Source organism: Sapajus apella, unplaced genomic scaffold (assembly GCF_009761245.1).
Source record: "Sapajus apella isolate SASKATOON/1434 unplaced genomic scaffold, GSC_monkey_1.0 scaffold54, whole genome shotgun sequence".
Classification (NCBI taxonomy): domain Eukaryota; kingdom Metazoa; phylum Chordata; class Mammalia; order Primates; family Cebidae; genus Sapajus; species Sapajus apella.
The window spans coordinates 13,506,719-13,529,827 of record NW_022436994.1 but is presented as its reverse complement, the minus strand read 5'-3'; the positions used below and the strand labels follow the sequence as shown (position 1 = coordinate 13,529,827).

The following is a 23,109-nucleotide window of genomic DNA, read 5'->3' as shown; positions in this document are numbered from 1 at the left end:
AGTAGAGACAGTGTTTCCATGTTGGCCAGGCAGGTCTCAAACTCCTGACCTCAGGTGATCTGCCCACCTCAACCTCCCAAAGTGTTGGGATTACAGGTGTGAGCCACCACACCTGGCCAATTTCTAAAATCTTCTAATGTTTAATCACATATGTATAAAATATACATTGCCTATATGCATATATATTTGTATGTGTAGAAAATGTGGTGTGTTTCAGAAGGAGAATGAGTAGTTAAATATGCAAGTTTAGTTATGCTAGGCTCAGAGAGAGACAAAGGCACAACAGTAAGGCCTGGATTAATAGAAGCACATGGTGCTAAAAGAAACATCTACTGAGGCCACTAACCTACAGCTGGGGGTCAGAAGTGATGTCTAAGATGAAGGACGTATAGCAGTTGAGCAAAAAGGGTCAGGGAAATTGCTCCATGCAGAGGCACTTTCGGTTGCAAATGTCTGGAGCTGGAAAAGCTTAAGGAACTGGGAGAAATCCAGTACGGATCAGACACAGAATGAGCAGTAAGAGTTAAGAGACAGAGGTGTCAGAATGCAGAGGACTGCTGAGAGATGAGGCTGGAAAGCAAGGAAGGGGTAAGTGACACAATTCAGAAGTGTCACATCAAGGGGTTTTGACTTAATTCTTTGAACAACAGTGGAGAAATATGGACAAATATAGACAAGAAAGATGTCTGTGGCTGCAGTCAGATTGGAGAAGAGTCAGGGAGACCAGTGAGGTGGCTGAGGCTACTTACATCTGGAAAGCAGACAAAAGTGAGGAATATCAAATATATAATTAACAGTATCTGATAATTGATTAGATTTGGATGGGGTTGGGGTGATGTGGGAGCCAGAAACAGGAGGCATTGCAACGTAATGATATGAGCAAAAGCTCCATTCTCAATGGTGCTGGGCTTACTTTGTAAGCATCATCAATCTTCTCATATAGCAAAGAGACTGATAAAAGAACTTATATCATAAAGTTATTGTTAAATATAGATGAAATAGCACATAGAATATTGAAATATCGTGGCCAGGTGCAGTGGCTTATGCCTATATAATTCCAGCACTTTGGGAGGCCGAGGCGGGTAGATCACTAGGTCAAGAGATCGAGACCATCCTGGTCAACATGGTGAAACCCCGTCTCTAATAAAAATACAAAAAAAAAATTAGCTGGGCATGCTGGCACATGCCTGTCATCCCAGCTACTCGAGAGACTGAGGCAGGAGAATTGCTTGAACCCAGGAGACGGAGGTTGAGGTGTACCGAGATCGCGCCATTGCACTCCAGCCTGGGTAACAAGAGCGAAACTCTGTCTCAAAAAAAAAAAAAAAAAAGAATTGAAATATGGTTACTATTACTTTTCTAACAATTATTTCTTTATCATCAGGGCAACAAGTGAAATATGTTTCATGAGATCTGTGTCTAGATCTTTTGCCAATATGTATTTCCAATTCATGGGCTAAATAGGAGAAGTATATACCAGATCCTGCATAATGTTTACTTGGGTGTTATTCATCCAAGCAGAGAAACATCAAGGAGAAAAAATCCCTTGTGTTTTTTTCTTGTTTTCTTTTTTTTTTTTTTTTTTTTTTTTTTTTGAGATGGAGCCTTATTCTGTCACCCAGGCTGGAGTACATTGGCATGATCTCCACTCACTGCAACCTCTGCCTCCAGGGTACAAGCGATTCTCCTGCCTCAGCCTCCTGAGTAGCTGGGATTACAAGCATGCGCTACGATGCCTGGCTAATTTTGTATTTTTAGTAGAGACAGGGTTTCTCCATGTTGGTCAGGCTGGTCTTGAACTCCTAACCTCAGGTGATCTGCCTGCCTCAGCCTCTCAAAGTGCTGGGATTACAGGCATGAGCCACCACACCCGGCCCAAAGGAGTGTTTCTAATATCCATTATGCTAAAGAACACAGCCCCTGGTGTTTTTCAAACTTGAAGATAGCTGAAACCTATCTTATGAAAACTGTATCTGGAGTTGGCCTTTTGTTTAAGATTTTTCCCATGCTAGCCCACCATTCCTGGAGTGTGTATCCCTGATAAGAACAGATGACCAGCTCAAAGGTGTAGATTAAAATGAACACTTGCAGATACATTACTAATCTATGCTGGAGTATCTTAAAGATGGCTACAATCTCATGACTGCTTCTCTTTGAAAAGCTGGGCAAAGTTACATCCTACCACAAACTACTGCCCTCATTTATGCCAGTCTCTTGAATGAAATCAAGAGCCTCTGTTCACAATGAATAGTACTCTAGGCAACCATTCTCACTTTGCTGCTGTTCTACTGGCTGGATGCAGAGAACACCTTTTCTGGCATGAACAATAGAAGAGAGCTAGTTGATAAAATAGTGATGATTCATTAACATTGGAAAATTTAGGATTAAAAAAACCCCACATGTAGAAGGTAGAGTCCTGAGTCCAAGGCCAAATTGCTTAGGAATTAAAATTTAGTTTGTCTTTGTTAAAATCCTCCTTCCTTTTCCAAATCTCATTGGCTATCCTGTGATTGGTCCTCTTATTCACACCAGTATTCTCTCATGATGAGAATTTCATATCCAGTCTAGACAATGCCTTTACTGAAGATATGCTATTTGATTTTTTTAAGGCATTGTTGCTAATACATGGCTCTCCATCCTAAATTAAAGGGTTAGATGAAAGAAAATGTAATATCATACTTTGGACCCTTCAGCTTTTTAAGGAACAAGACCACATGAAGTCATATCTTAATATTCACAGAAAGTTTATTTTGCAGAGAAATGCAATCCTTTTTCTCAGACAGAATAGAGAGGAAAGATTTACTATCAGAATCACCTAAATAAATAGAGCTTGTTTTTTAATTTTTTGGTTTGGTAATAGATGGATTTGGTTCTTTTAAATAATCAAAGTCAACTGTTAAACACCTGCAAAAGATTCAGAATATATTATGTTCAATAAGTGTTAATTTTTTAAAAGTGGCAAAAATTTAGCAAATAGAAAAAAATATCAGTACTATAAATGTTAGCATCTGAGAATCTCTCTTTGGCTTATTTGTGAGTGTTACTTAGAAGTCTGTCTGAGGCTCATTAGACCATTTAAAATCACAGGTCTATCCATATGTAGACCAAATATTTAAGAATGGATTACACACCCACAAAAGAAGTAAAAGAAAAATAAAAGGCCTAAAGACCATGCCTTGAAAGTCCCAGGGTGCATTCTCTTGTCGAAAGGTAATTATACTTTATTCCCATCCCCACCGAAGGATGTAACTACTTGTTTTATGAAGTTTTACAGAGGGAAAAAGTCTCATATTTTACATTAGTACAATCCCAGTCTGGAGGGAATTTTGAAATTTATAACTAGGAATCACATATTCACCATTCTGCATTTTCTATGCTCCCTTTGATTATGGTGACCATAGTTACCATGTCCAAATCACAGATGTGTGGCCAGTGTAGTCATGATCATTCTACCTGGGGGTGGCAATCTTCTAAAGTAGTTGAGACTCTAGGGGTAGTAATGAGTATTGAGATAAAGCACCATGTCCACACTTAACATTAGGAAAATTTATGCAATTTAAATTTGAGCAAAATTGTAAGTTCGAGCATGTTTCCACTAGCGATGTACAACTGAAGACTTCCTCTGGGATATTAACTTTAAAACACCCTGATCTCCATTTATAATACACCTCAGGTATTGGGAACCATGAGGTTTGTGATATCGTGAAATATATGATATTTAGTCTTTCTCTAAAGAAAGTGCCTAAAACCCTTGGAATCTCCAGAGTGATTAGTGTGTCTTTCGTATGCTAATAAGACAGCATGACTCATTAGATAGTGGTGACTGGCAGCTCCTATACAGTTTAGAATGAGTTTGGTTACCAGAAAAACCAAAGCCTCATTAGAGGGTTGGAACTTTCAGCCCCACCTCCCCAAGCTCCAGGGAGGGTAGAGGTGCTGAAGGTTGAGCTAATCACCAGTGACCAATGATTTCATTATGTTCGTGTAATGAAGCCTCCATAAAAACCCAAAAAGACAACGTTTAGATGAGTGTTTAGATAGTTTAATGGGTAGAGGTTCCAGGAGGGTGGCATGCCTTGTTATAGAGCCCAACTGGGGTCCACTTGCTCTGTACGGTAAGACCAGATATCATACCGAGGTTTTGCAGCAGTAGAAAGGAAGGCATTTATTGGCAGAGGGCTAAGCAAGGTGAATCAGGGCAGCTCATGCTTCCTTCTCACCTGAATTCCTCAATGGCTTGCAGATAAGGGTTTTTTAAGGCAGGGGTAAATTTCAGGAAAGCAGACATTACAGACAAAGTCATAAATCAAAACATGGAGGATATAAATTGGTCTGAGCTCAAAAGGCAGGACCTCTTGATGTAGGGGACCCATGGGTCAGAGGTGGATTTAGAGCTTTTCTGGTTTGTGACTGGTTCAGGACATGAAGCTTGTTTAAAATTGGGGATCAGCAGAAAAGAATATTAGCTCTAACTCATGGGCATAACTTCCTCCAGACCCTCAGGAAGAAATTTGGAATAGAGGACAACGGTCAGTGTTCTGTCCTCAGTTTTTCATGCAGGCAGATCTGTTTGTTGGGGTTCTGGGTTTCTGAAAAACAAGTCAGGAATGCATAGTAAGATAACTTTAGTTTCTTTAGAGAACCAAACATTCTTGCTACTAACTTCTGTGGCTATTGTTTTAGGCTACTATTACCTTTTTGCTTATGAAGTTGCTTATTCACTTCTCAAGGCTAGCTAGGTACCTAACATTTTCCTTGGAGGAACTCAGGATTTTCCTTTATTTCCATGCTTTGGAGGCCCCCATAGGCCCCTAAAAGAGGTGTCCCTGCTCCATCTCAGCCTGAAAAGGGCATGGAAGCTCTGTGCCCCTTCTCGCATTCCCCACCCTGTACGTCTCTTTCATCTGGCTGTTGATTTGTATCCTTTGTAGTTTCCTTTCTAATAAACAGTAAATGCAACCAGTGTTCACCAGACTTCACTGAGCTGATCGAGGACCAGGAACCCTGATTTATAGCCAGTCAGTCAGAAGCATAGATCACAACCTGGGGCTTGTGACTGGCGTCCGAAGTGGGAGGCAGTATTGTGGGACTGAGCTTTAATCTGTGTGATCTGCTGCTGTCTCCAGGTAGATAGTGTCAGCACTGAGTAGAATCACAGAGCACTCAGTTGATTTCCACCGGAGAACTCATTGCTTGGTGTATGGGGAGAAATCTCCACATATCTGGTGTCAGAAGTATTTACTGGTGTGTGAGAGTAAGAAAAACACTTTGTTTTTTTTCTATGTCTATTAAGGTTTCATAGAAAACTGACTCCCGCCACCACCTCCACCTTCCACAAAAAAACCCACCTACTTTCTCTGAGAAGAAGGGGAGGGGTTAATTTTTTGTTTGATTTACATAGCTTGAACAGAGTCATTATTCTTTTTCTGTTTTGTGAATGTGGACCTAAGTCATATTTATCTCATTCCATTCTGAATTTTTGGTGTCTCCTGAAGGAAAAGATCTGTTTGAAAATGAAAGGTCAGTGTGTATTGTGAAAATGGAAGAGGTTGCTTCCATTTTTGTTACTGTTCTTTCAACAGCTTTTGGAACTTGTGCCTTGTCAGTAGTGAAATAGATTCCTTTGCATTTTTTAAATTTATCAATTTACTTTTCTCACTTGTATCAGTAAATTATCCTTTTAAAATGTACTTTAGATTACTTTTCTGCTTTAAAAAAAGTAACCCTAGACTTCTTCTGTAAATAGAAATTTTAATAAAGAAAATTTCTCAGTCATTCTTTATTAATTCCAAGAGGCTTTTATGTTCTAGTTAAGAAAGTGATTAGGACAATTTTCCTGATTTGCTGGCTGTCAGGTTGAAGTGAAGCACAACATCTTTTGTTAAAGCCTGTGTATCCCTGAAACTTCTGCAAATGTTGCTTCTCAGAGGGCTGTGAGAATAGGTTAGTTTCTCCACCTGTGTTCAAGGCCACCTCCTTCCTTTCTTCAGGGCAGACTTCTGAAGTCTGAGTTTGTGCTTTTTATCTTGGGTGCTTATAAATATTTAAATTCCATCATAAACACATGCCACTGGCTTGGATGCATTTGAGAAATGGCTCTAATGGAAGAATGTGGAAGAAATTTGGTTGTTTGAAGTTCCCTTTCCCACCATGGGAAACTTCAGACTTCTTGGCCATGCTAAAAACTACTGATCAGCCTGTGATAGAGAGATGGATACTCCATTGCTTGACTTTCAGTTGACCCTTGTCAGTTATGTTGAGAAGATGAGACAATCTCTGTAGCGAATTTTAAGTTCATGTGTTTATTGAGCATTTTAAGTGTCAATATTCACTCTCAGACATTGTCACGTAAGTTGGTAACTACATGAAATGGCTTGGGATCTGGCAGTCTATATTAGTTTTGTATTATTGCCATAACAAAGTTCTAGAAATGTTATGGCTTTAAACAAATGTGTTATCTAACAGTTTTATAGATCAGAAGTCTCACACAGGCTTTACAAGTCTAAAATCAAGATGCTGGCAGATGTATTCCTTTGTGGAGGCTTTTGGGGAAAAGCCATTTCCTTGATCATGTGTGTTATTGGCAGAATTCAAATCCTTGTGGTGTACTACTGAGGTCCCTGTTTTCTTTGCTGGTTGTCAATAGAAGGCTATCTCTGGCTTCTAAAGCCTGCTGCATTCCTTGGCTCATGGCCCCTTCCTTCGTCTTCAAGGACCAGCAAGGGTGAGTTGAGCCCTTCTGTTGTTGCATCTCACTTCCTGCAGCCTGGATGGATAATCCAGTATAGTTTCTCCATATCAAGTTTGGTGACCTTAATTGCATTCACCCTTATTCATTTACATCATAGGTTTCAGGGATTAGGACATAGCACCTTTAGGGGAGCCATTATTCTCTCTGCCATAGTCTTGGTGTTCTTTAATGGACAGAGATGCAAAGAGGCATTCCATTTTACTTAGAGTCCACTTCTGAGACTCTACCCCACTCTTTAAAAAGCCTTCCTTGTAATTTTAAAAAACATTTTAATCAAAGTAATCCATACACATGGTTTGAAGACACAAGTAGTATGGGTGGATTTATGATGAAAAACAGCATAACCTTGTGCCACCTCTCCTCTCCAGATTCTTGTCTCCTGAGAACTCTGAAAGTTATTTCTTCTGTTAATTATATCTATATTTCTAAATAATGAAATTAATACTATTTCCCTAATATTTTTTGAATTTCAGGCATTTATTCTGTTCTGTGGACAATGAGGATTTAGCTCTCTTGTACCATTTTCTACACTCTTGTGACTATAGTACTTATTACCTAGTAGCCTAAAACAAGAGCCAAGGAAGTTGGTCACAAGAATGTTTGGTTCTCTAAAGAAACTAAAGATATCTTACTATGCATTCCTGACTTGTTTTTCAGAAGCCCAGACCCCCACCAAACTCACAACCTACCTCTATCTTTCTCCTTTCCCAATATAATCTTATACCACTATTTTTGTTAAATTAGTAGCTAGTATTTACATTACTACGAGTATATAAATGTTTCTCATAGTTGAGACACATAGTGTCTTATGAGTTTTGTGGTTGTTGTTGCTGAGACAGAATTCTGCTCAGTTGCCCAGGCTGGAGTACAGTGGTGCGATCTTGGCTCACTGCAACCTCTGCCTTCTGGGTTCAAGCAATTCTCCTGCCTCTGTCTCCCAAGTAGCTGGGACTACAGGCATGTGCCATTATGCCTGGCTAATTTTTGTATGTGCGTGTGTGTGTGTGTTTAGTCGAGATGAGGTTTTACCATGTTGGCCAGGCTGGTCTCAAACTCCTGACCTCAAGTGGCCTGCCTGCCTCGGCCTCTCAAGGTGCTGGGATTACTGATGTGAGCCACCACACCTGGCCCTTATGAGTATTTTTTCCCCCTGATTTTAACAATTTGCCTCCCTTAATACACTGCTTAGTTTTCAGTGTTTGTTCTAGTAATTCAGACCTAAACTCTCTACTGGAGTTGTAAAACTGTGCGATACAATTTTTAAAAATCAAAAAATTTACAAATTATAGTTTACCTAAAGATAGCCCTCCTGGAGCCCTCCATTCTGATGTGGATTAATTCTATATAGACATTGCTGTTTGACTGTCTTCCTGAATTGTCCTTTTACTATCAACTTGGGACTATTTTCTAGAACCCTGTCTTTCTACTGGAAAAAGACACATAGGACATTATTTTGTGGAGATTTTGCATGCGTCTTTATCCTATTTTTACCTTTGATTGGTAATTGGCCAGATGCCAGTCCTCCTTACCTTCAGAGTTGTTGTTGCGTGCCTCATCTCGTTCTCATTCTTCATCTTTTGATTGTGGATTTTTTCCCTCTCTAGAAACTTTAAAAATATTTTCATATCTGGTGCTTGTTGAGTGTTCTTTGACTCATTTACTCATAAGTTTTAGGCCACAATGCATGGCTCATGTCTGTAATCTCAGCACTTTGTGGAGCCATGGCAGGAGGCTCCCTTGAAGTCAGAAGTTTGAGACCAGCCTGGCCAACATAAGAAGACGCCATCTCTATTAAAAAAATTCAAGCAGCTTGGAAGTTTTCTTATATTCATTCTTTGAGAATTTCATACCACAGCTTAATCTGTTGTTACTCTCTAGATAGACCATCCTAGTTTTCTGTTTCTTTTAGTTCTATAATTCTGTTTCATACTTCATCTATCCAATTGTCTGCATTCATACTTTCATTCTGTGAATGAAAGAGCATCCTGTTTTTATTTAATGATTATAATGTCTTACCTGAGTAAATGTGATATAATTGGTTATATCTTTCTTCTGGTTCCTGGTTTCCTGTCCCATTGTTTCCCTTTTTTGCTTCACTTTGCCTCTGTTGTTATGTTTGAGGCAGTAAAATGTACAGGTTAGAAACATGGGCTCTGGATAAAAACTGAAAGACTGTGAAACTAACCATACTACTTTGTAGCTTGTTACCTTGAGCAAGTTACTTAATTTTTATGTACTTTACTTTCCTTACTGGAAAATGAGAATAGTAGTGGTACTTACTTCTAAAACTGGGATAAGTAGTAATTCAATTTATATGTATATATGAAAAATATTAATATATAAAAAGAAGTTAATTTGCATAAAAATTAAAATGTGTTTAGAATGGTGCTTGACACAGCACTAGCTGCCTATTGATATATCAGAATGTGGCACTGATAAGCTGACTGGGAGCTTTGTATGTGTAGGCAGAATTTGATGACTGGCAGCTTCTAGAGTGGAAACAGATAAGATGGCAAGCTGGCTTTTTCTTTGAAGGACCCCAAATATCAGCATCTACACATCTATTCTCATGGTCTGCTCAGTTCTCCAGAGGAATTCTACACATCTCTGCCTGTGGGGTTTAAACCTGATTGTCTTTGTTCTAGGAGCCCAGTAGGGGAGGGAATGGGGAATCTCATATTTGGCATGTGAATGTTCAGTTAATTGTCTGGTTTTAGGCATAGAATATTGCTTTTGTTCTCAGCTGTGGATGGTGTTACAAAATCTATAGCTTCCATGTTCAAAATCTCTCGAAAGCTGGGGCAGGGGCAGTCACCTACTTACAAATGTTGAGCCAACACTCCTATTTTCTGTGTTACTCTGCACACCCACCTTCCTCAGGGTACTCCAGTCCTGGGTTTCACATGTTTGAACTGGTTTCTTTCTCACTGACCTCCCTCAACCCACAGTTTCAGTTTTTTCCCATCTTCTAAGTTGATTACCACTTATCCACTGTATTTTCAGCCTATAAAATGTTGTTACTATCGATCATCATCTGTTGTTTCTTCTCCTATTTGTCCTCCTAGGTTTGTTCTTAAAAAAAAAAAAAAAAAAAGAAAGCTTCTACTACAGCAAAAACTGGCCATGAGGAGAAAAAAAGGAAAAAAAAAAGAAAACAAAAAAATTCTTTACTGTCATTTTAGTGAGAATTATGAGGGAAGAATAATAAACACTGTGTTCAACCTATCATGTCTAATTGTCACTCTAAGCAAGGGCTGTCTCCACTGGCAGAAGGGAGCAGGGAGGAAGCAGACATTTAAGCAGACATTCTTCTTTTGAGTTTTGTCTCCTCTTTTCTTTGACACTGGTAGACTCTTGATGTCGTGGTTGTGATTTCTTGAGGTGACTTTCAATTTTACTCTAGCTCCCTCTCAGAGAATGGCAGATTATTTTTTAGCTGCATCAGTAGTTGATGGTCTAGTCCCTTCTACCTTTTACTGGTGGGCATTTGGTGGCTCCACAGCTCCTACATCCCCTCTAACTTCTGCATTCCTTTTTTTTTGAGACAGAGTCTCACTCAGTTGCCAGGGCTGGAGTGCATTGGTGCGATCTAGGCTCACTGCAACCTCTGCCTCCCGGATTCAAGCGATTCTCCTGCCTCAGCCTCCCGAGTAGTTGGGATTATAGGCATCCACCACTATGCTCAGCTAATTTTTTTGTATTTTTAGTAGAGAAGGGATTTCACCATGTTGGCCAGGCTGGTCTTGAACTCCTGACCTCGTTATTCGCTTGTCTTGGACTGAGTTCTTTCTACTTTCAAAGTTTCATAGAGAATTGGAATGGGAATACCCACAATTTTTCTTCCCACAAACACTATACTGTTATAGCCCCTTCATGTCCTATTGGTATGGGCTGATCCAACAGATCTCAGTTCCTCCTAGATGAGAAGCAAGCACTAGCCTCTATTTTTAATTTGTGCCACCTACACCCATACATGCTTCAGAAGACTTATGGCAAGCTTCTTAGGAACTCCTTCATCAGCTTCTCTAAAGGCTTTCAGGTTCTAGCAGTGAGCAAGCTTGAAGCAGAGAGGCGGTGGCTATACTTGGAAATGATGGAGATAATTTATTTTTGTCCATTTCTTTTGTGTGTATTTGGAATTGTGGGGTCCCCCAATTTTTTTTAGCCATCAGTATATTTACCATGCAAGCAGTTTGATAATTTGGAACTATTCATCCTTCAACAGTTTTTATTGAACGCTCAAGATGTTAAGGCTTAATTTGGAAACTGTTACAAAAATGTATAATCTCAATAGTATTCCTAATGCAGTAGTCAGTAAATATGAGTCCTTTCATAAGCAAAGACCTTGGGACTCCCATGGCACAATGAGTCTTGGCCCAACAGGCTGAACTTTCTTCCACGTGTCAGTGTTGCAATTGATGCCGTTAAGAGACCCAGACTTTCTCTGTTACACCGATTCCTGGATCAGCAGGGTCAGAAAAGTGTCTCTCTGTTACCAGAGATTTAAAGTGAGATGTTTCATACTGGGAATTTTGCTTTTGAGTTCACATTTGCCCCAAGAACTTACAATCCAAGTCTTATTCCCAGTCACTGGAATAGTTGCTATGGCACTTCTATTTGTCTTGAAATTATATTTGTCCCTATGATACCATGTAACAGTAAAAAATTAAAAACAACTCCCAAAGCCTCTAAGCAGTTGTATCTGAATTACAGGTTGTCATCAGACCACTAATATATATTACATATTATATATATAAATATATATGTAAAATATATAACATATATAATATATATGATATACATGATATATATATTTTATATATTATATTATTAATATATATTTTAATATATATTATATAATATATATTAAATATATAATATATATTATATAATATATGTATAATATATATTATAAATTATATATATATAATTTAAAAGAAGATAAGTTAAAAAATTTCTAACACACATTGGTCACTATTATATTAAAGGAAATATGAAAAATAAAAAAATTTCCAAGGAAATACACTCAAGTCTTAACACTAATGGTGTTTGGGAATGAGATTGTGGTGTAAAAGTTAGGGCTAACTTTCCCCTTTAAAAATTTTTTTTTCCATGTTACAAATTTCCTGTACTGAAATTATATTTTTGAGTTAGAAAAAATAATTTACACAGTCACAAGATAGAAATTACTAAATTAAATTAAAAGTAGCATATTTGTAGGTAAAATTAAATATTCAGCTTCTCTGTTCATATTTTTAAAAAATCTTTGGAGAGAGTGAACATTCTAAATCTTTACCACATCACACTACTGAATTCTGAAAAGAAATGGATTTATGTAAAGGCTAACTTAAAGGACTGTGGAGTGGAGCAAATATGGTAGTTTTTACATTGACTATTGCTGGTATAGTTTATCAAGGAAGGGAGGAAAGGAAGAGACTGACTTCTCTGAGGCAAAGACCCAACTTTAAGTTTCTTTAAAAGCTTCTTGTAGGTTAAGACATGTTCAGAAAGCTGCAAACCAATACTCATTGCCCTTCATTTTTGCCTGTGTGTTTACTCACTTTTAGCCTGTCAAGTAATAGAAAAAGTAGCCTTGGGTGGAGCAGACGTCATTGTTCTAGAGAAGGTTTAGGTGTCCAGTGGATAGCAAGCAATGAGTCCTCAAGTTCTGGGGAAAATAAAAATATCACAAAGGCAATCTTTTTTATTTTTTTATGTCTGAATTTTTTAAGAAAATCATAGATTTCCAAGCAAAGCAAAAAGACCATAGTTTGTTTAGAATGTCACTTTCAGAGGAAAAGAGGATTATCATGAGTAATTTTCCAATGAGAATATTTAGCAACTTTAATGGAACATAATCCTCTCAGATTTCAGAGGCTTTCTACTGCTGATCTTCCATATGGGCAAAATTCTTTCCTGACTTGTACTTCCTTCACTTTATATGAAGGGCTTCATATAGCCAATGCGGAGAATCTTCTGGTGAAATCCTGGTGCAAATGAGATGAAACCATGGCAAGAGGCCCGTTTTTTATAAACAGACCAAGTCTGTTTGCTCCAGCTCAAATTCTTGTAGCAGCCAAACTGGCTGGGCAGTTTCACTTAATTGAGTGGAAGGGGGTGGGGTGGATGGGTCAAAGGGTTGGGGGATTGGGGGGAAGGATATTGAGTGAGTCATAAGGATTAGCTGTGCATATTATTTTACTCAGGGTACTCTCTTCCTTAATTCCTATGACTTACCCCTATGGATTTTCCACATTTAAGTAATAAGTAGCCACTGTAAATTACCACTTAATAGGATCAGTTCCCCATGTCAGAAACCTAAAGCACTTCCACACAATGGAAAATGAATATTTGGCTTTTGCTTTCTGAGAATCTATGCATATGGCCACCATACTATAAAGGATTTCAAATTCATATTTAGATAAATGGATTTGTCCTCTTTGCATTTGTAATAGTAACATAGAGGAGTCTTCATAGTTGAGCCCTTATTGTTGAGTCCAAAAAGGATGCCGAAATCATGTGGAGCTTGGGATACGGGCCAAGATGGTAAACAGAATGGTTACAATTTGATTATCTGGAACTGTTGCCTTAAAGCTGTTGTATTTACAATATCATTACATGTACGAACAAGAATGTTTTTGTGACATGAGTAAACTTCTGCTCACAAAACAGTTTACAAAATGTTTTAGAACCTTAAGTAGACTTTCTAGTTACCTTTAGATGTACTCTATAAATCAAGTATTATATTTCTTAAGCACTTACTTCTTCCCCATGCCTAATTAGGTTAATTATTGCCCAATATGTTAATTATATTAATAGGTATATTATGCCTAATACGTTAATTATTTAAAAACTACCTTCTCAGAAGTCTTTCTGTAAGTCGTATTAATGGAATAGCAAGACATAGAGAGATCAATTCATCCATATATATATATTTTTTGAGATAAGGTCTCACTCTGTCACTCAGGCCACTGCACTTTCTTGATCTCAGCCCACTGCAACCTCTAACCTCCTTGGCTCAGATGATCTTCCCACCTCAGCCTCCTAAGTAGCTGAAACTACAGGTGTGTGCCAAGATGCCTGACTAATTTTTGTATTTTTTGTAGAAATGGGGTTTCACCATGTTGCTCAGACTGTTCTCTAGTTCCTGGGATCAAGCAATCCACCCTCCTCAGTCTCCCGAAGTGCTGAGATTATAGTAAGAAGCCACCATAGCTGCCCATCCATATAAACATTTGAGTCAAAATCTTAGGAGGACCTAAAGATTGTAACTGGAAGTCACTGACAGGCACTCTCAAGGTCTGTTTCTTCTCCAGAGGAAAAGGCAAGAGCCCATCCAGACCAAGTATACTTGGGCCTTTTGCATTTGAGTCTCTGATATTTGCTCTGGAAGCGAAAAGGAAGACTTAGGAAAAACTGATACTGGGTCTTCCTACTCTTGGAGAGCTAAGGATCTCAAAGAATGAAGACAGATTCTGTAGAAACAGGAAACAAATGGAGCTGTATGAAATCCTGAAGTGACCTGGCCCTCTACTTGAAGAGGCAAGAAATGGTTTTTGGGCTCAAGATCAATCAGTGTTTTCTTATATGAACCTAAAAGTGTGTATGTAAGGGACTATGGTAGACTCCTGAAAAATACTTGATTAATTTATGCAAGAAACTTTTTTCTTTTTTTTTTTTTTTGCCTTTAGTACTGACGTAAGACAGAACTTTTTCTCCTCACAGCTGGAGCACACCCAGAAACCAGGTATCTTATTGTTCATACGCTATCATAGCCATTGGGGTTTAAAAAGAATTGAAATCAGCATGATCAATAATTCTCCCCAGAAGTCAGGCCTAGCTTTCTGGTAAGTGTAGAATCAGATATAAATTGTTGGTATATATTAGAGATATGCTAGATATATCAAAAATTGAATGGAGCCAAACCAAGACAGCCTGCTATATCCACTCAGTGATGGCAGCCGGAGATTATTAAAGTTTTGGCCTAAGAATCCTGTTTTATCTTCATGCTAGAATCTTTCTTGACATCAGATTTATAGTATTCAAGTCACATGGATGTCTTTCTTTCTTAGAGTCTGCTTGGATGAACGCTCTTAAAACTTGTCGTTAGAATTCTTTTTTATCTAAACTTTCAACAACTGCCTTCCTATTTTCTAGGGAGAGGAAATGGTATGGAGTTTGAGGAAGGAGGATTATAAAGAGAAGAAAATGTGGGCAGATTTCAAGAGACACAAAAACTTGTTAAGTGCTCACCATGTAGCAAAAATATTTATATCCCTTTCTCTTTGGATTCTTAATAATAAAATGGTCTATTTCATAGATAAAGAAACAGAGGTTCATAGAGGTCTTGCCATAGGAGGTGATAAAGCCAGAATTTGAACCTTGATGCCTCTAATACCAAAAATTATGCTCTTTCGCTGTACCACCTCTGCCTCAACTATCCTAGTCACTCATTAATGATATCTCAGTAAACCCTATTCAGTGTCTGTTATGTCTCAAGACTACGCAAGATGCTGAGCAGAGAAAGGGTATGATCTATTGCCATAAGTGGTATAGTAGTGGTACTTAGAAGGGATCGTGAACGACTGAGGGGTGCAGACAAGGTAGCAATTCTGTTTTGCAGGGAACACAGATATTCAGTTCTATGAAAACTACAGTGAAGGTTGGACATTTAAGTCTTCCCCTGAGAGTAAGGGTATGACTTTGCCAGGCTAAGGGGACAAAAGATTGGGGGATAGAATAGGGAAATGAAGAAGGTACTTCAGGTTTAGGAAGTAAGAACAACAAAAGCAAAATTTGAAAGCTTGACAGTCCTGATTTTTTGGAGTCTTGTGGTACAGCCAGTGAAGATGGAAAGGGTCTCATACTGTGTACTAAGAAAATGGGAGCCTTCCAAAAGGCGAAACTGGATGAGAAAATTAGAGCTGTAAAATGCAATGATGGAGTTGAATATACTACTGCAGCACACACTTTCACTAACCCAAGAACAGTTCATAGAGCCTGGCTTCCTGGGACGTAGGGATACTTGTACTGGAGAGAAGATTCCAGAAGAAAAATATATACAGAAAGAGTTCAGGCACCAACAGTAAACTTCATTAAAAAACTCAGCAAGAATCTGCTAGGCCTCTTTTCCTTCATCTAGAAGCCACCTGAAATGGGCTCACAGTCTCATTCTGCCAATGAGACACACATTCTTGAGAATTGGTTGAGTAAGGGGAAGAAGAATGCTTTGAGATATTCATGCTTTGTGCTAAGTGTCAGGAAGGTGACTTGTTTAAACTAAGGGAAGAAGGGTTTTGATTGAGCTAGTAGGGATCATCTTTGAAATCATATTTCTTCATCTCTACTATAAGGGCTTTGGAGATTTGGAGAGAGGAAAGGAGTTGTGAATGTCTCCTGGAGGGTAGTTAGGAAATAATCCTCCTCCTTCTTCTTTCTTCTTTCTTCTTCTTCTTCCTCCTCCTCCTCTCCCTCCCCCTCCTCTTCTCCCTCCTCCTCCTTCTTCTTCTTTTCTTCTTCTTCTTCTTTCTTCTTTTCTTCTTTCTTTCTTCTTCTTCTTTTCTTCTTCTTCTTTCTTCTTCTTCTTCTTTCTTTCTTCTTCTTTTCTTCTTCTTCTTTCTTCTTCTTCTTTCTTCTTTCTTCTTCTTTCCTCCTCCTTCTCCTCTTCGTCCTTCTTCTTCATCCTTCTTCTTCTTCCTTCTTCTTCATCCTTCTTCTTCTTCCTTCTTCTTCCTTCTTCTTATTTCTTCCTTCTTCTTCCTTCTCCTTCCTTCCTTCCTTCCTTCTTTCTTTCTTTCTTTCTTTCTTTCTTTCTTTCTTTCTTTTTCTTTCTTTCTTTCTTTCTTTCTTCTTTCTCTTCTTCTTCTTCTTCTTTTTCTTCTTTCTTCTTCTTTCTTCTTCTTACTCCTTCTCCTCCTCCTCCTCCTCCTCCTCCTCCTTCTTCTTCTTCTTCTTCTTCCTTTCTTCTTCCTTTCTTCTTCCGTTCTCCTTTCTTCTTTCTTCTCCTTCTCCTTCTCCTCCTTCTTTCTTCTTTCTTCTTTCTCCTTCTCCTTCTTCTTTTTCTTCTTCTTCTTTCTTCTTCTTCGAGATGGAGTTTTGCTGTAGTTGCTCAGGCTGGAGTGCAGTGGCATGATCTCGGCTCACCACAACCTCTGCCTCCCGGGTTCAAGCAATTCTCCTGCCTCAGCCTGCCGAGTAGCTGGGATTACAGGCATGTGACACCACGCCCAGCTAATTTTGCATATTTAGTGTAGCCAAGCTTTCTCCATATTGGTCAGGCTGGTCTCGAACCCCTGATCTCAGGTGATCCACCCACCTCGTCCTCCCAAAGTGCTGGGATTACAGGTGTGAAGCACCATGCTCAGCAGGAGCTACTTCTTAAACTAAGAATGTTCCTTATCTCTGCCCTAGTTGCCATTGTTTCCTATGGTACAGTAGACCAAACCTTCTTGTCACAGTCATTTCTCCAAATACAATATTTTGTGAGTGATTATGAGCTTGGGCTTTAACTCGTGACAGAAGTTTTTCAAGTACTGGCTCCACCACTTATGAGCTGTGTGAACGTAGACAAGTTAATTGACCTAGCAAATTTTCACTTTTCTTATTTGTGAGGTGGGAATGATAGATGGTACTTAATGCAGAGGGGCTAGGTACAGATGAGTTGGGACATGGAATTGATAGCACACTTTCAGGCACTATTCCAAATGCTTTAAGACGTGCATTCATGCCTTGAATTTTTAAAACCACATAAGGTAGTGCCATCATTATCCCCATTTAACAGATGAAGAAGCTGAGGGCCAGAGAGGTTAAGTAAGTTTCCTAAAGTTACATGACTAGTTTCGGAGCTGGGACTTGAACCCAGGCTTTTGGGCTTCAGAGATAACACTCTTTGGCTACTGTGTTATATTGCCTCTGAAGGAGCATGAAACACCTGGACACATTTACTATCAAGTATAATTGTGAAATACAGATCACCCAGTCGAGAAAGCCTGATTTTTTATTTCAGCCTGATGTTCAGTGTATTCCTCAGTATTAGAAATTTGGAAACTCATCTTACCTCATTGGTGCATTAGCTGATATTTTCTTCTTTACTAATCCAGTTACATGAACACCATTAAAATATTTGCTATTTCCAGGACCTGGGAAAGTTTTAAGGAAAGACCCTTCTTTCAATCACTAATTTAAAACAATTTCATTTCAGCCTCACAAAACACTGTCTTGTCCTCACAAAAATATTGTCCTGCTGTGTTCTCACCATTCTTTTTGAAAATATTCCCACAGCTCAAACAAATTAAAGATGTCAGGATCCATTGCATAGCCAATGTGTATCTAGATATTTCTTGGAGTGCATTTTCACTTAAGTTCAATTTTATTCTGGTTTTATTATATATTGTCCTTACAAGGGATCTCCAGATGTTGTAAAACTTGAAGTCTTGATTTTAACTGGGTTCCATTTTCATTTTCCATTTTGAAAGCTTCTGTCAAAGTCCTCAAGTATGAATGAGGAAGATTGCCTTTAGTCCTAACCCACCAACTTGTTTCCATCCTGCAAAAAGCTGACATGGAGAAAGTTCAGCAAGGATGTCAGGTCTGCCCTAACATATCTGTGATGGTTTGCAAAGCATGTGAGCAGGCTCTTGGCAAAACCCCGAGGAGAGAAACTTCAGCTATAGCTCTGGGCGGCCATCCCTCTCTTGAACTTGGCACTTAATGAATTGGCCCTTAGCTTATTTGCATCTCAGAATCAGCTTGGAATAAGCTTCATTCTCAATGTCGGACTTTTCAGTTTTGTCTCTAGTATTTCCTTTGCAGTAGAAATTTTAATAACATTCATAAATAATGTTTTCCACATACTGTCATCTATCTCTTTTCCACCTAACTTATCCCAGATTTTCTGGGGATTGTCTGAAAATGATTCATGTAGTTAGTGAACAATTTCTACATTGTTCTTGGTGGTTGCTAAGTAGAGCCTTGCCCTTGGTTAAGTCAGTGAGAAAGATACAAATTTGTCTTCTTTCCAACAGTTTGCTTCTGTTAAACAAATTGAAGAAGATAGAAAATAATTCTTGCCATCAGATGTCAGAACCCTCTTTTAAAAAGATATCATGTCTAGGAAATGGCTCGGAACTTTCTTTCTTTTCTTCTTCTTCTTCTTTTTTTTTTTTAATAAAGACAGGGTTTCACCATGTTGGTCAGGCTGGTCTTGAACTCCCGACTTCAGGTGATCCGCCCGCCTTGGCCTCCAAAGTGCTTGGATTACAGGCATGAGCCACTACGGAGCTTGCTGAGATGAAATGACTACCTTTCCTCTAGAAGTACTGAAAGAATTTGTACCAAGTGGCTAGAGATGTTTTGGAGGATTGGATAGACTAGTATCTCTGGGTCAGCTGCTCAGTTGTAGTCACTTTGCTTGAAAAGCAGACACATTGGTGCTGACTATCCCCTTTGTTTTATGATGCGAATCGTGTTTTTAGGATAAATGCTTATGGGGAATTGTTGAGGGGCATTACAATTGCCATCTGCACCAAAATAGCTCAGATACTGAACTGCCTTAAGATGCTTTAGACTTTCACCATTTTATTTATTTATTTCATTAGTATTAGTTGCCTAAACCCTTATTTTTATTTTTATTTTATTTTTTGAGACAGGATCTTACTCTGTTGTCCATGCTGGAGTGCAGTGATGTGATCATGGCTCACTGCAGCCTTGACTCCCTGGACTCAAGCCATCCACCCACCTCAGCGTCCCGCATAGCTGGGACCACAGGTGCGTGCCATCACGTCTGGCCAACTTTTCTATTTTTTGTAGAGATGAAATTTTGCCACGTTGCCCAGGCTGGTCTCAAACTCATGGGCTCAAGTGATCTGACTGCCTCGGCCTCCCAAAGTGTGCTGGGATTACAGGCGTGAGTCTGAGCTCAGTCTAAACCCTTATTAAAATACAAACATATTTCTTGCAGAATTTAATATTCAATCCTTAGAAATATATTGTAATTTTAATGTGGGTTCTTTTTCAGGGTGTGATAATGTGGTAATGACCACAACTATTATAGCAAATATTATTGAGAGCCACAAGGGCTTTTTTGAATAGGTGCAATTATTAGCATTCCATTAAGACAGAATTTTTTAGCCTCAGTAATATTGACATTTTAGGTTAAGGATAATTGTTATAGGGGCTGTCTTGTGCACTATAGGATGTTTATCAGTATCCCTGTCCTCTACCCACTAGATGCCAGTAGTAACCCCTTCACTTCAATTTGTGACAATCAGAATGTCTCCAGACTTATCAAATCTCCCTGGGGGAGGGAACTGCATGCATTTAAGAACCACTGTGTTAAGGAGATGATAAAACTGAGATCTGAAGAGATTGAGTAGCTTTTTTAAGGTCCTAAATGACAGAGCTAGTTCTACAAGGCTTTTCTGACTAGAAAATGCTTGTCTACTTCCTACTGTATAACACCAACCCATTCAACAATTCTTTTCCCGTTTCTGTCTAATAGCATATGTCTAGTGGACATTTGCTATGTATACAGGCACACCTGTATACATGCAAATGTCTGCACTCATGTCCAGCAACTATCTGTTAATATTTCAAAGCACTCTTATTTTTTTGAGACAGAGTCTTCCTCTGTCTCCCAGGTTGGAGTGCAGTGGTATGAGCAATCTCAGCTCATAATTGGCCAGACGTGATGGCACTCACCTGTGGTCCCAGCTACGCGGGAGGCTGAGGTGGGTGGATTGCTTGAGTCCAGGGAGTCAAGGCTGCGGTGAGCCATGATCACACCACTGCACTCCAGCATGGGCAACAGAGTAAGATCCTGTCTCAAAAAATAAAAATAAAAATAAAAATAAAAATAAGGGTTTAGGCAACTAATCTGCAACCTCTGCCTCCCAGGTTCGAGCAATTCTCCTGCTTCAGCCTCCTGAGTAGCTGGGATTACAGGCATGTGCCACTACGCCCGGCTAATTTTTGTATTTTAGTAGAGATGGGGTTTCACCATGTTGGTCAGGCTGGTCTCAAACTCCTAACTTTGTGATCCACCCGCTTTGGCCTCCCAAGGTCCTGGGATTACAGGCTTCAAAGGACTCTTAAACTGATTTTACATTAATCCTCAGTCACCCATCAGTCACGAATTGTAGAAAAGGAAACTGATACCTGTTTCTTTACCCTACTCATTTCTGAGCCAGGATACATTTGAATGGGGGTCTGCGGTCAGAGACTTGACATAAAAGTTCAGATTAGGAGACCCCACTGCAAGCAAACTTTCATTTCTTAATGGAGCTGTGTAGCCTGCAACTCCAACCATCCCTACCCAGGCCTTATCTTATGTTTGGGGTGAACAGAATATGCCAGTCTCCAAGGGATAAATAAATAATATGAAAAAGCTCCAAAATGCTTCTCACCCCTGTGCTGTTAAACTAGCCAAGTATATATCTTTGTTTCCTGCTCATCCTGTAGTCATCATCAAAACCTCCAAACTCCAAGTTTCAGCCTCTTCCATCTGAAGCAGTTGAGCCACTAGGAATGTGTGAGAATGTTAGTACATTTTAATTCTGTGTCTCTTTCTCTCCTGACTGTTGACATCAATTCCTTCATGCTCAGTGACATTTTCTTCATTACTTCATAAATACACGAATATTTATTACTGTGAGGGGAAAACGCACTACAGTTTACAATGACTGCAGCTGGGAAAAATGATAATTAACATGAGAGATTTCCAGGACTCAGGAGAGTAGGCAAACCAGGGTCTGTGGAATATGAAAACAACTGTCATCCAGAAACAACCAAAATGGTAAAGACCTGTCAAAAGACATTGTGTTGGTGGAAAATAACCAAGGGAAGTTTTAGATTATAGTGTGTAATTAACATTTGCATAAATATTCACTCCATGGTACTTTGTGCATAGTACAGTAGTAGCAGATACCAACACCCTACAAACACACACACATACACATAAACATGCACACACACATAGCCAAAAGGTTAAAAAAAAACGTGTATTCATATACTTATTCAAAATTTTACTCAAAACTCCACTTCCTAGTTAAATCTTACCCATTTTGCCTGCAAAAAGTACTTGGCATTTTATTCCGACCTCTATGACTCTTTTCTATTTATAAGTCTATTATTTTTTTAGACTCTAGACTCTTGACTTACCTGGTTTATTGCTTCCACAGTGCTCAGTGAAATGCAGGTATGTAGTAGATACTCAACAATTGATGGCTGAGCCGGGCATGGTGGCTTATGCCTGTAATCCCAGCACTTTGGGAGGCCGAGGTGAGTGGATCACTTGAGGTCAGGAGTTCAAGACCAGCCTGGCCAACATGGTGAAACCCTGTCTGTGCCAAAAAAAAAAAAAAAAAAAAAATTACCAAATTAGCCAGGCATTGTGGCAGGAGCCTCTAATTCCAGCTACTCAGGAGCCTGAGGCAGGAGAATTGCTTGAACCTGGGAGGCAGAGGTTGCAGTGACCTAAATGACGCCACTGCACTCTAGCCTGGGTGACAGAACATGACTCTGTCTCAAAAAAATTGATGGCTGAATGAATAAAAATGGTCAAAATGAGAATTGTTTGGTTCAGTTTCATTTAACTACCTGATAACATGCCCTAAACAGGCAGTGTGTTAGCTACTGGAGAACAGAAATATCTCAAGGATTTGTGGCCTTACCTTCACTGTGGTCTGAGATGATGATTTGTACTACAGCTTATTGCTCAATCATTCAGCTAGTCAGATAGCCAACAAGCCTTTTCCCTCAGTGCTCACAAAGTGCCAGTCATGTGCAGGACCTCTCAGAATATGCAGCAAAGAAGTTAACAGACATTTCAATTTGCTATCATGCATGCTGTGCTTGATATGTGCTCAAGATTTTTTGAAAACAGAGAGGAAGACATTTTGACCCAGCCTAGTAGAGTCAGTCGAGACTTTCCAGTCAAGATTCAGTCATGAACTGAATCTTGAAGGATGAGTAAGATGCTCAGATGGGCACTGCAGGCGAAGTACAGCATGAGCAAGTCCTGGAGATGGAGGAGAGATGATGAGATGGCAGCCTGTGGATGGCTGGCATGGCCGGGTGACAGCAATGTGAAGGCCTTTGGAGAGGTAAAGGTGGTATCTATGTAATCTGCATAATGCAAGTGAATATCTCAGGTGGCCTCAATCCAGTCTCTTAGAGGGGTTAGGGAGGGTGAGACCAGAGGAGGTAGGCAGGGCCAGACTTAGTGGCTCAAAGTGTAACCCCAAAAGAAGGAGGCTGGTAGGGACAGGGGACTCACCCCCGACTTGCAGGACTCTTTAAGGGTGGAATGCAGAATTCCCACCCTGTGTAACTGGAGTGCAGGCTCAGGGCAGAGAGCAAGT

At 39.3% G+C, this 23,109-nt stretch overlaps 1 protein-coding gene across 1 annotated transcript in view; it reads left to right on the top strand.

Annotated features, from left to right (window-relative positions):
- Positions 1–23,109, top strand: part of SUGCT (succinyl-CoA:glutarate-CoA transferase) — a 692,109-nt gene that overhangs the window by 512,230 nt on the left and 156,770 nt on the right. The gene's annotated exons all lie outside the window — the stretch shown is intronic.